The sequence below is a fragment of the Micropterus salmoides genome, unplaced genomic scaffold, assembly GCF_014851395.1.
Source record: "Micropterus salmoides isolate LMB-PRFRI ecotype aquatic unplaced genomic scaffold, ASM1485139v1 Ms_hic_scaffold_12, whole genome shotgun sequence".
Classification (NCBI taxonomy): Eukaryota; Metazoa; Chordata; class Actinopteri; order Centrarchiformes; family Centrarchidae; genus Micropterus; species Micropterus salmoides.
Genome location: NW_024040263.1, coordinates 14,879,691 through 14,892,094, shown reverse-complemented (window position 1 = coordinate 14,892,094; position 12,404 = coordinate 14,879,691). Strand labels below are relative to the sequence as shown.

The window sequence follows — 12,404 nt, the reverse complement described above, 5'->3', positions numbered from 1 at the left end:
TACCTGTGAAAATCTTGCATTGCACAAGACTCTGAAACAGCAAATTCATGGCCAAACAGATATATGCTGTTTCCTCGACCCCATCAGCCCTCCCAGTAAACAGCAAACACACAAGAGAGCACGCAAGCACACACTTACACACACACACACACACACAAAAGCAACAGTTTGCATGCCAAGATGTGCACACACAAACTCATGTGCAATGTCAGTCACAATACACACACTGACATTAAAATTGACCCTGGTGAGATGAGGTTGCAAAGTTTACCCTCAAGAGAAGAAGGTTTAAGAGGAGGGCGGGGGTGAAGAGAGAGCCGGAGAGAGAGAAACAATGGGAGACGGGGGGGGGGTTATTGTGAAAAATGTATATAGTGATGGAAAACAGAAGATGCAGAGGGAGGTAGGGAAAGGAGACAAGGCACAGATAGAAAGAGGATATAAGAGGCATTCTAACTGTGAATAACTGCCACTCTGCATTCTAGTAACAGAGCTAACAATTTCCCTGTCTGAAAAGTGCCTCTGGCATTTGGCAGTAAAATGCCACCCATATAAACCAGTTATCATGGCATGAGAGAGCTTTTTAGCTGTAAACTGCCAGCGAGCACAGAGATAGACCATTATAGACTTTGATACCGTGACACTTAAGAGGTCATTACTATGAGGTGTCAAATGATTCAGCCGACTAACATCAAATGCCTCACTAGTGCCTACTTAAGACATCTAAGATCTGACCAAACCCCTGCATACACACCAACAATTTACACTCACAATGTGAGACACATGCGCACACACATGATGTAGGCGGTGATGGTGGTCGTATCATATAGATGTGAAAAAACACAAATTGACAGGCCGTGTGTGTGCAACACACCTACCTGTACATTTGATCTCATATGCAAAGCACACATATGCCACATCACCACACTACACCTTAAAGTTTGATAGATAACTCAGAGTGTACCCCACTGTATAATATATAATGGAACTCACTATTGCCCACTTTTATCTAAAGGTCTACAACAGGCATGTAGTTGTTTGCATTATGGTTACGCGCTACAAGGGAGCAAGCAACTTTTACAAAAAAAGGGAAATGCCCCCTGGGGTGGAATAGTAAAACACAATGCTTTCTTGATATAAGTTCAAGGTTAGGCTGGTGGTGTGTAGCATTTGTTGCAGCATACCAAATTACGTGGTGTGAAAGGTGACAATGGTTAGCTAACTAAGCAGCCAATCATGTCGATTGTTGCTTACCTTTCTGTGACCTGGCACTGTGATCAATGACGTTAGAGAAGAAGCTTGATCCTCTCATCGTCACTCCTTTCATCAGAGAATACAGATTATAGTGTAATCCAAAATAGTTAGCAAATGGATGATATTGTTGCATAGTTTGCCAAGTATTTGTTGGAGGTAGTAACAATATATCAAAGGCTGTGATTAGTCTTTATCACTACACATTTGAAAGGATTAGGCCATCAAGCACAAATGTTTTTAATAGTGGCCAGGATGCTGCAAATATACAGTATGTTGTAACCTATTTTTCAGCATCTCCCAATCATAAAATATTTGGATGTTATCCATGTGCCCAGTTTGTTACAATGCTTTTCTATGCAGTCCTCTTTATACATCCAGGTGTCGCTGCCATGCCGCCACACACATTTCTAACATGTTGCCATCATGTCTGACGTCGTTGTGACATCCCCTATACTCTCCATTAACACAATCAAAATCAAAAGCTGGTGAACGTAGAAAAGTCGGTTCTCGTCTCAGTTAGCTAGGAATCCAGTTCTGTGTCAGCTTTCTCATCCCATAATTTCATACATTACTAGGCAGTGCACACGTACACATGCATGTGTGCCGCACACTAAACAAGCAATCATAAGCGAAAGTGGCTTGTGAACTGTCTGGTTCTTGTGTTTGAGTGGGTTATGGCTATTCACACACTCTGGTGGGGGACATTATTCACATTGCACCCCACATTCACTACATATTATTGCTATCTGTCTCTATTGTGAAAAATGACAGGGACTTCAGTTCACTGAGCTTGAATAACCCCTACCCTTCTGCATTTCTGTCTCCTCTCTTTGTCTCTTCTGGACTAGGGTGTCCAGCTGCCATTGAGATGTGATTCTCTGGTGTTTCATTTCACTTTGACAAAGGAAAGTAAACAGGTAAGAATTTGTGTTTGAATATCCAGTAAATTCAAATTCAAATTAGCTTTATTGGCATGAATGTATAGCAACAATATTGCCAAAGCTATATATAAAGTACATAAGGACAATTAATTTCATACATTTCATTAGATAAGAAAATAAAACAGCAAAAGTTGTGTTTGTGTGTGTACAAAAAAAATAATAATAAAATATATATATAAAATAAAAGTATAGTATACAGTATATCACTCTATGATCATTTTAGTCATATTTAACCAGGTGATAAATTCTTTACAGCAGGCTTATTTAGGCCTCGGGGATACTCACACAAATATATACACACACATGGTGTGTTGTTTTTGCCGACACTACAGTACACATTATTCTTTTTTAGAACCCAAATATGACCCAGCATTCTCCCTAGAGATCTCAGGGTTCCATCTGTGCCAGGAAGTGCTCTAATTGGCCAGACAAATGTGTCCTCTTAAACTGCTAATCCAATCAGATATGACCCACCGAGCTTCCAAAAGAATACAGAACAGCATGCAGCAGCAGAACAGAACAGAATAGAATAGAATAGAATAGAAAGGTTAGTGTAAATGCAGTGCTTTCCCAGAGATTCAAACTGAGCATAAAAATGAAATATACATCAAATTATATGCACTCAGCCTGCTGTTCTCTTGAAGGCATCAAAAGGAGTTAAACCACAAACCCAGACCTTCATCTGCCCATGAAGCCGCTCACTACAACTTATTTACAGTGCATTTACAAGCCAGCTGGGCCTGTAAAATGTCGAATTTACGAGATCCTTTTTAATTACAAATACTGTCTCCTAGAGTTGGGCTGATGAATTGCACATTCAATTTATTGATGATAGAGGAGGGTGCAGTTCTTGGGTATTGACAGCTAGTCAGAGTGTCCCAGTTGACATCAGTTTTTCACTAAGAGGAGGAATATGTTGAATCTTTGCTGTATAAAAACCCTGAGACCATGTTTTCATGTGGGATCTTGTTTTTAATTTATTGAATTGACTGAAAGTGTATTAGGGTGCTCTCTCTCTCTCTCTCTCTCTCTCTCTCTGTCCTTCTATGTGGATTGGCAGTTCGCTATGTAGTTAGTTAAGTTTTCTCTATTTAATGGCCAAGGTCATTTCACTCAAGTGTCCTGCCACTTGAATAAAATGTTAAAAGGAATACACAAAGACATGTGTGGGATAAGGATTTTCAAAATATCAATTGAGCATCAAAAGATTGGATTAGTTTTATTTTTAAACAACATTTAGTTTTTATTCAAGCTTGAAACGTCAAGTCAAATTTATTTCTATAGCACATTTAAAACGACATGAGCTGACCCAAGAGCTTTACAAAAATAAGAAAAGAGGTCAACAGAGCAGACAAAAAAATCATGCATATACAAAACAACCATTATAAAAGGCCAATTAGTAATAGCAATTTAGGTACTTTCAAAATCAGAAGAAAAGAGCCGGGCCTTAAGCTGTGCTTTGAATCATTCAATAGATAATGCATTATATATACATATCTATTTTCTATTGAATGATATAACCTTAGTGTGTGCCTGTGTGTGGTGACTTTGTGAGTCCATTCTAATACACTTCCTGTCCAGTGTGTGTCACCCAGCATGCTTTCCTTCCTTGACTCTCATATAACTTTGAATGCGTGCTTTGAAATCTAATTCGGTGATATCAAGGCTGTATTTTGTCTTTATTTCACTGAAACAATGAGCGAAAAGAAAGAACAACAGGAAAGGGGATATATCCTTCTTCATATGGGGGATGTGCTTTTTTCTCTGCGCAAAACAGGTGTTTCCCGCTCCGCATGCACAAACACACAACATTCATTTAAAACAGCACTAATGAGTGCGAAGATTGAAATACAATCCCTATCAGTTTCATTGGTTAAACAGTGATTACATGTAATATGAGGTGGTACGGTACACATGTGCGTGGACAGATAAGCAGATAAATGCTCATCTGGATATGCTGCATTCATACTAAATGTGACAAATATTAATTGTGAAACTGAATTTAAAAATATATTGAATCCCCTCATACAAATGTGGTGAAGATACTGAATGTTACATTTTCTGCCTCTTTGTTTAAGTCCACGATAAAAAATAGATGTAATTTAAAGAAATATTTCAGATTTAAAATATTTAAAATTACAGCTATAGCAGCCATTACACAAATTGCATTTGCATTTGATGTCACACAAACACACACACACACACACACACACACACACACACACACACATATGCAACCTCCTTTGCCCCCCTGTTGCCACCCCCCATGAATACAGGCTTATTGTCTTATAATGTGACCTTTGCCTTGAGTGTAGAGGCCTTTGTCCTAAGACAATAGAGTCCATAATGTAAACCATGCCAGTCAATGCCGTCCACACAGCTGCCAGAGAATGGATGCAGATTGTCCAGGGTCCAAGTTGAAGGCTTTGAGGCAGGCACTAGTGGCGTGTATGTGTGTGTCTGTGTGCGTTTGACTGTGTATTTTTGTCTGTACTGTTTGTGTCTGTAAGATGCAAGCCTGCTTTCCAGAATCAGCAGATGGGCCTGTGCAATTAGACTCTGCCTTCTTCCCTTGTGTGCATACATGCACGCATGCACACAAACAGACACACACAAACCCACACAGCCACCCAGGGCTGGGCATGAAGCAGATGTCTCTGAAACACTAGACCTGACAGATAACTGTAATGGAGGTGGAAACTGAGGAATGAGAATAGAGTTGCCAGGGCAACCACTAAACATCACTCAAAAAGTTGATCCAGCTAACTACTGTCTCTCTATCTATCTCTCTATTAGAGCTGGGTGAAAAATCAATACAATAATTTAATGATTTTCAACAGAATCATACAATGATGAACATATTATGTTGTTGTTCAAGTTAATAATTATGAACAAACTGAAATAAAAAACAAAATTACAAACAAAATCTGTCTGACAATCCGATCTGTCTATCTCAGTACATCATCTCCACACTGGTCATGTATTGACCTGCAGTAACAGATATGCTCAGAGGAAATAAGCTTGTGACTGAAAGGTCATAGTTTAAAATCTGAGTAGTATAGTAGCTGTGAAAATCCTGGCGGTTTAAGTCCCTCAACAACTAGCATCAAGGCTCTGACCTCTGGGCACTTAACCTTTAACTGTTCCAGTGGAGCAGCTCAGTGCCCAGTAGTGTGAGACTGTGTAGCTGTGCTGTGCAGTTTCCAGGTGTGACTGTGTTAATGTGCGAATGTGGTCCGGCCTTCCTTCCTTGCAGCTACTCCCCCTCAGCCATTCATGCAAACATGAATGTGTTCTCTCTTAGTCAATGAGCCACGCTAAATGAGGCTCATGACTTGATAGCTTATAAATGGGTGGCATTTTCAATTATTATTCTAGCTTTGAGTGTGAACAATTGCATTCCTAATTTGGTGCACTGCATCAGTGACCGTCAGGATAAATGCTGTTGATCTTAGATTTGCTGTTTATCATTGATACATGACATTTTTACAATGTCTGCTGACTGGTGGCCAATCATGTTGACTGTTCTAAAGATACCAGTCTGTCCCTTATGCGCTCTTTTTTTCCCTTCCATGGATTGTGACAGGGCAGCAGGGGAGCAAACACACACACACACACACACACCTACTCAAACATACATACACACTGACTTAAATGCATAAACTAAGACTCACACATACACCTCTTACAAACACAAATGCATTGCCACCTGAGTGCAGTGGTACAATCCCCAAACACACACACACACACACACACACACACACACACACACACACATAAACACTTGACGAGAGGGAATAGCCCACAGAGATGTTCTTTGTCAACAACTTGGAAGAAAGCAGCTATTTAAGGCCAACATATTCCTGGAAGGATAAACCATCTTATTTGTGTGAAGAGCCTGTGTGAAACAAAAAAAAAGTTCTAACAGTCATTATCCCTACTATATCTTCTCCTATTTTTGGTGTTCTGCTTATGAACTGGTGCTAATTGTGTAAAGCAGAATACAATATATTGTGAATACAGGATTTCCAACGGGCTTGGTGTGATGATGAGCAGATGCACTCACAGATGTTTTCCCTCCATGTGTCTGTTTACCAGTTCAATTATCCCTATCGCATACTGTAGAGATTTGTTGTTCAATTTGGGCGCTTCTGCATAGATTCCAACAAAAACACTAGTTAGTGAAGTATTACAAGCCCATGCTAATTCCATTCTTGCTGGCACTAGAAAGTCAGATACTCTTTGTTTGATACATTTGGTGTGAAGTGAAAACATTAAAAACACTATGAGTATCAAAACATTTTATTTCACTCGTAGATTAAGAAAACTTGTCTGTCTCGGTCAAAGATTACAATCCAATTGTGCTGGTAAATACTGTGGAAGCATATGTGTTTCTGTGCCAACTGTAACGGGAGGCTGTTGGTTTCAGAGTTTCGCTCTTTAATAAAGAACCATACAAATATATTAGTCTGCCCTATCCATTATCAGAGAGGTTTAAATCTGTTGAATGCGTCCTCTATATGCATTTTCAGCTATTGTATGGAAATATGCCAACCTGTGTTTTCGGAACTTGAATCTATCCAGAATTACAATTTTGAAAGGGAATCAATGTCCTCCAGACCTCCAGCCACTGCCTGAATATGAGATCTGAGCAGCATAAGATGAGGTTTTGATCAAATATTTTGCACTGGCTCAATAAAGCATTGATGAAACAAGGAGTTCACACAGTCATTCACAGCTGTGTTTTTTTTCTTTGTTTGGACTTGAACTTTATGAAAATAAACTATTTTCTCACTATTTCTGAGTAAGATGAAACTTTGTATATGTTATTTTAAAATACCAAACCTTTTTGAAGCACATCAAATTGTTCAAAATGCCAACAGTGATGTAAAATAGAGATGTATACAACAGTAATGGAAGGCCTTTTAGGTATTATAGCATTATATAAACCAACAGTAACATGCACATACAAGTATGGCATTTGATATGTATGCCAGCATCAGACATAGGCGATGATAAACATTCAAAGACTGCAGAAGGGAGATACATAGCAATAGTTGTGGTCCACTCGCCTGCTCCTCTGAATTACTGTATTTTCAATGCATCTGCCTGCTCTGGTTTGTTGATTGGAATACATCAGCACACCAGGGATATGAAACTGCAATAAGATCCAGACCTCGACCCTGCGTGATTTGAATATGAAATGATTAGATTATTGATTTTGGTTATTTGGGTCTCCCGCCCCGAGATGATATTGTGGCAGCGCAATCATCATAGCTGACATTTAGCACTGTGTTTACCTTTGCTGTCTCCATTGATTGCTTCAAAATCACCACCCATACATCCTGCTGGAGCTCATTGTATCACCAGTTTTATGCTATTTCAGAAAAGTGATGGGAAAAAAACAACCACATTGCTGTGCAATCATGGAACAGTGGTTCTTACGGGCTTCCATTTCCAACACTGTTGAACATCATTATAAAGATTGTGGATGCAATGCATATGGAGGTGGGGGGTGACTCTAAAATAGGTATTTAACATATGTTTGATAATGCAGGAATGATATTTATAGCTGTCTCCGTGAGACTGATGAGGGTTTGAGTTTAAATCCAATGATATGCCAAACCTTTTTTTTTTTTTACCCTGCAAGCTGAATACGCAGCCTCACCCCAGCAGGGAACAGCAATAAGTCTTGATTTTTATTTATTAATGTTCCAGGTACATTTCTTGCACTGAATAACCACCGCTGTACCTCTTCAATCCCAGTAAACTTTGAAGTAAATCTCTTTTTCAGTTTAGATGTTTTTCGATTTTGTTTCCGGAGAGAAGTGAAAATGTAATATCTGACAAAAGTGTTTGCTGACAAATACTCCCATATCACTATGGACATCTGTCATGAGACATTTTACACACATCAATGCTCTGAGCAGCCGGCAAACTGACTCAAAGAGATTGTTGTGTTAATGTTACTCCACTATGTGATGGGAATATTTTGTTTTGTGTAGTTTTGGGGCAGTTTCTGCAGTAGTCAAGGTGACAGTCTGTAAATGAATGTACTCTCCTAGATCACTCTGTATTCCCTTTGTATAGTTAGACAATCCAGCTTTAAGTGCCTCCTCTTATATTTATACTAGTGTTTGTGCTTATGCATTATTAAATTATGAACAGGGCCCAGTAAGCGCCCCAGAAAGGCCTTTTTGAATGAATATTTCAGGACTCTCATACATACAGTTCACATCTGCTCTGTAATGCAAGAGGCAGAGGTTTGGTCCTAATGTCTTATGCAGAAATCACCCCCCCCCCCGAACTAGTGGAATCTACATTTGGACAGAGTTTTTGAACTTTAATTTGCTGATTCTGAACAAATCTGTTAATGTTTGCATGTGTGTATTTCTGGGTAAGTATTTGGCTATATCTAGCATTTGGAAAGGGGAAAAAGAAACATACTGCGTTAATAGGAATCTCATTAAGTAAGTCCTAAGTATCATCAGAAGTCTTTATGTAAGGTTATTTTGAAATGGAGAACGATGGGTGTAGAGGACCTGAAGACAGTAAACATTTTAAATTTTCTTCACTGAGCAACAGAGGGAGCTGGATTGACAGGGCGGATGATAGTGGGGACAGATGAGGCAGCATGAGAGAGAAGACAAAATGAAAAAAGACTGCTGAAAGAGGGAGGAACAAAAGCAGAAAAGTAAAAAGATTGGTTGGAGGATAACAATTGAGGAGGAAAATAAACAGAGGAAGGGAGCAGAACTGAACGATAATTGATGAACTGAAGAAAAAGCTCAAAAAGAAGAGTAGGCTACATGTTAACATTTAAGTGTATTCTCCCGCTATCCAGACCCGGCCATTTCATGAGGGTTTAAATCTAGGCCATGAGTGTCGTATCCTGCCTGTTTGTCTGCCACCTCTTTGATGCAGCATCATTCAGTGCTGAGGTGGCTGTTCTTTGTACTGTACAGGACAACTTTCTCCCTCTCTTTCTCCCTCTCTCAAGCGCTCTCACTCTCACAAACACAATCACGCACACACAAACTTTGCCTCTCACTGCCTCTGGCTTTAAGGCATGGCTTTGACAGATCCATTCTGACAGTACTAGGTTCAGAGCACAGTGACAGAGAGGAAGAGAGGGAGATGGCAATGGGGAGAGAAACGGTGGTATAAAGGAGTAGACAGATTAATCAAAGGGAGGAAAACAGCAGCAGTGGCACTGGAATCAACATCATTGCGTCTCTAGTCGACATAATTGATTGTATCAGAGGCAGTTTTGTAAACCATTAACTTCCCCCTCATGGATTTCTCGGCTGCACTGCCATGCAGAATTGAAAGACGCCACGTATGTGTGCACTGTCATTAGCTGTGGATTCTTGCTGTGGAATCAACCTACTCCCAGATGACAAATATTGTCCAGACAAGAACTATACAAAGGCAGACAGCAGTAAGAAACAAATAAAGATAGGAAAGGGTCAGGAGTGTACTGGCTGCGTAGCTAAAGTGTGTAACTGCTGAAATGAAAAAAAAGGTGGTAATAGTAAAATCAGCTACAGTATTCTATGTTTGGACAATCTAAAGAAGGGCTGCCAACTTCTCACTTTTGTTTGGAGTGAGATTCACAATAAAACAGGGGAGTCTGGGGGTCCTCCCCCAGAAAACAAAAAATTCAATGCAATTTTCTGCATTTTTACATGCTTTTATCATATTCTCAGTAACTTCAAAGTAACACATTATGACTAAGATGGCTATTCTGCCAGAAAAGTGGCAAATATACATCAGAAAAAGCCGTCTTCGCTGCAAGTTTAACCCAGAACCCTACTGAACATCACATGCTGAGGAATTCAATTAGGGATGTAAGCTATACTTTGAAGAATTGACTAGTAGATCTATGGCACATTATTTATGGAACTATCAAAGGATAATGTTCCATTGGCTACTTCTATCACAACTTTTAAATTGTTTTCTTAAGTCACATACAGTCAATATTATTTTTCAGTTCAGTTCAGTTTTTAGTACTCTTTATGAGGAGTACATTATGATTATACCTTCTCACTGTAACTCAAAATACATGCCTTTTTTATTTTTTACTCTGTTTTAAAAAATATATATATACAGTATATAAAAAACATTGTATAGCCACCATCTCATTGTCTTGTAATGGCTTGTAAGGAACATAATCCTTGAGAAAATGGACGTGTGAGAGCATGGGAAATGTGTCAATTAAGCGAGTCTCATGTCATTGCATGAGAGTAGGGCACCCCTGGTGTTTCTTTTCATTTATGTGGTATAACAAATCCATTTACTAAAATCATAGCGCATTTAAGGTAAAGTGTAAATATTTTATTCTACATTTCTGTTACATGATTTTTGTATATGGTGAAACAAATATCAAAAAGTCAGATTCTTTTTTTTTGTTTAGTTTTTTTACCGAATATGTAGCTAGTTTCTGCATTTTTGCTTTTTAGGGAAGTATAGCTAGTGTCTAATGTTTACATGTTTTGTCATTTTAATGAAATCTAATTTTTCTGTTATATTTGAAATATTTGAGGGTATTGACAGGAAAAAGAAAAATTCCTTCCTTATTGATTCTCCTTGACTCACTCTGATCTCTTTTGGCTCTCCCTCTCTCTCCCTCCATCCTCTCTGTCTCCATCCCTCAGTAACGCCTCCTTCATCCCATCTTTCCATCTCTATCATCCTCAGCCCTTTTCCTTCCTGACCTCATCCATGTATCTCTTCCTTCATCTTCTTCCCCATCTCATGTCCTTCCTCTAACCACCCCTCCCCTCCCATCCATTTCTCCTCCTCGCTCCACTCTCCCTTGCACATCTCCGCCTTAGCCCATCTTGTCTCATAAGGGAGGGAAGGCGCGTAGAGTTGATTAGACTGGAGCATTAGAAAGTTCAGAGCAGAACAGAGCGTGGTGTCTAGCCGCCAGGCGGTGAGGAATCAAAACAGCAGTGCCTTACAGACGAGGTCGTCGGCGGTGGATTTTCAGGGTGGTTTTGGTGCATCGGATTTCTGGGAGCGTCCTCAGAGCAGCCAGAGGCAGCCATGCGGAAACAGCAGTGGTCCGGTCAAAGCTGGAGCCTCCCCAGACGCAATTTTCTGACGGGCATAGAATGTCTAACATGGAGGGAGAGGATGAGGTGCGCAGCCCAAAGCTTTAAACTATTTTAGTCTGGAAATAATTTTAAAGGGATAGATCTTTTTAAAATAAAACTTTTTTTCTCATGCCAAATTTGTCCTTGCTCTGCTCTGTCACAGTCCATTATCCCAGATCAAGACATGTTAAATTATTGCTTTGATTAAATTATTAATAAAAGCTAAAAAAAATGCACAATGGGAAATTTAAATCTAATAAACAGGGTCATTAAAAAGGTCAACCATTATTAGACAAGACAATGCTAATCTGCTGCCATTTTCTATTTTATAGAGGACTTTGAATTGAGATCTCTGTGACCAAAACATGTCACACTGATGTTGGCGTGACCTATACCTTTAAGGCTACACTCCAGCACTCTGCAGTTCTTTGCTGTCAAGCCATGCAAAGGATTTACAACCAGCACTGTATGAAATAAATTGCTAGCTAGGCCACTTGTCTTCAGGGCAGGATGACAATTGTGCACATTCCTATAGTGAACCGGCCCCTCACCCACCTACTCTCACACACGGGTGCATTCGCCTGTGTGTATACTGTACATGCTAGAAAATACCCAATGGGAGCAACAATACTGCATCTGGCTGTACCAGCCAAATGTACACATTCAAAATGAGAGACACAAGCTGACACGACTGTCTTTCTTGGTGAGTTAAGATTTGACCAGCACAAACATGTGACATTGACTCATTATTAATTGTGATTTTAATGTGGTCCGAGAGGGCTTGTATGTGAACTCCCCCCTTACCAAAACACCCCGGCACATGCAACAACAAGGGTACATGTTGTGGCTGACATGTCAAGACATACATATTATATTGGGAGCTGACAGTATGTTTTTCCTGAGCCGCTGGTCACACCAAGGGGCCACTCGCTGCTAATCAGTATCTCAGGCTTCATCAGCACAGGGCAGGGCAATTATGAGGGCGGGCCTTCTATTCAAAATCACTCATGGTGGTTTGAGTGTGTGTATGCATGTTGTGTGTGTGTGTCTTTATTTGCATTGTGCATGTTTGGTATGAGTGTGTGTGCATGTGCTTGTTTGCACGGGC

The 12,404-nt window shown here is 39.8% G+C and overlaps 1 protein-coding gene across 7 annotated transcripts in view; it reads left to right on the top strand.

Annotated features, from left to right (window-relative positions):
• Window positions 1-12,404, top strand: part of adgrl3.1 (adhesion G protein-coupled receptor L3.1) — a 110,682-nt gene that overhangs the window by 9,630 nt on the left and 88,648 nt on the right. For 6 of the 7 annotated variants that reach the window (XM_038713552.1, XM_038713553.1, XM_038713550.1 and 3 more), the window contains exon 2: window positions 2,103-2,171. The exons of the other annotated variant lie outside the window; for it this stretch is intronic. The gene's annotated coding sequence lies outside the window, so the exon portion shown is untranslated. The remainder of the gene's footprint in view (window positions 1-2,102; window positions 2,172-12,404) is intronic. 7 annotated transcript variants of the gene reach the window in all.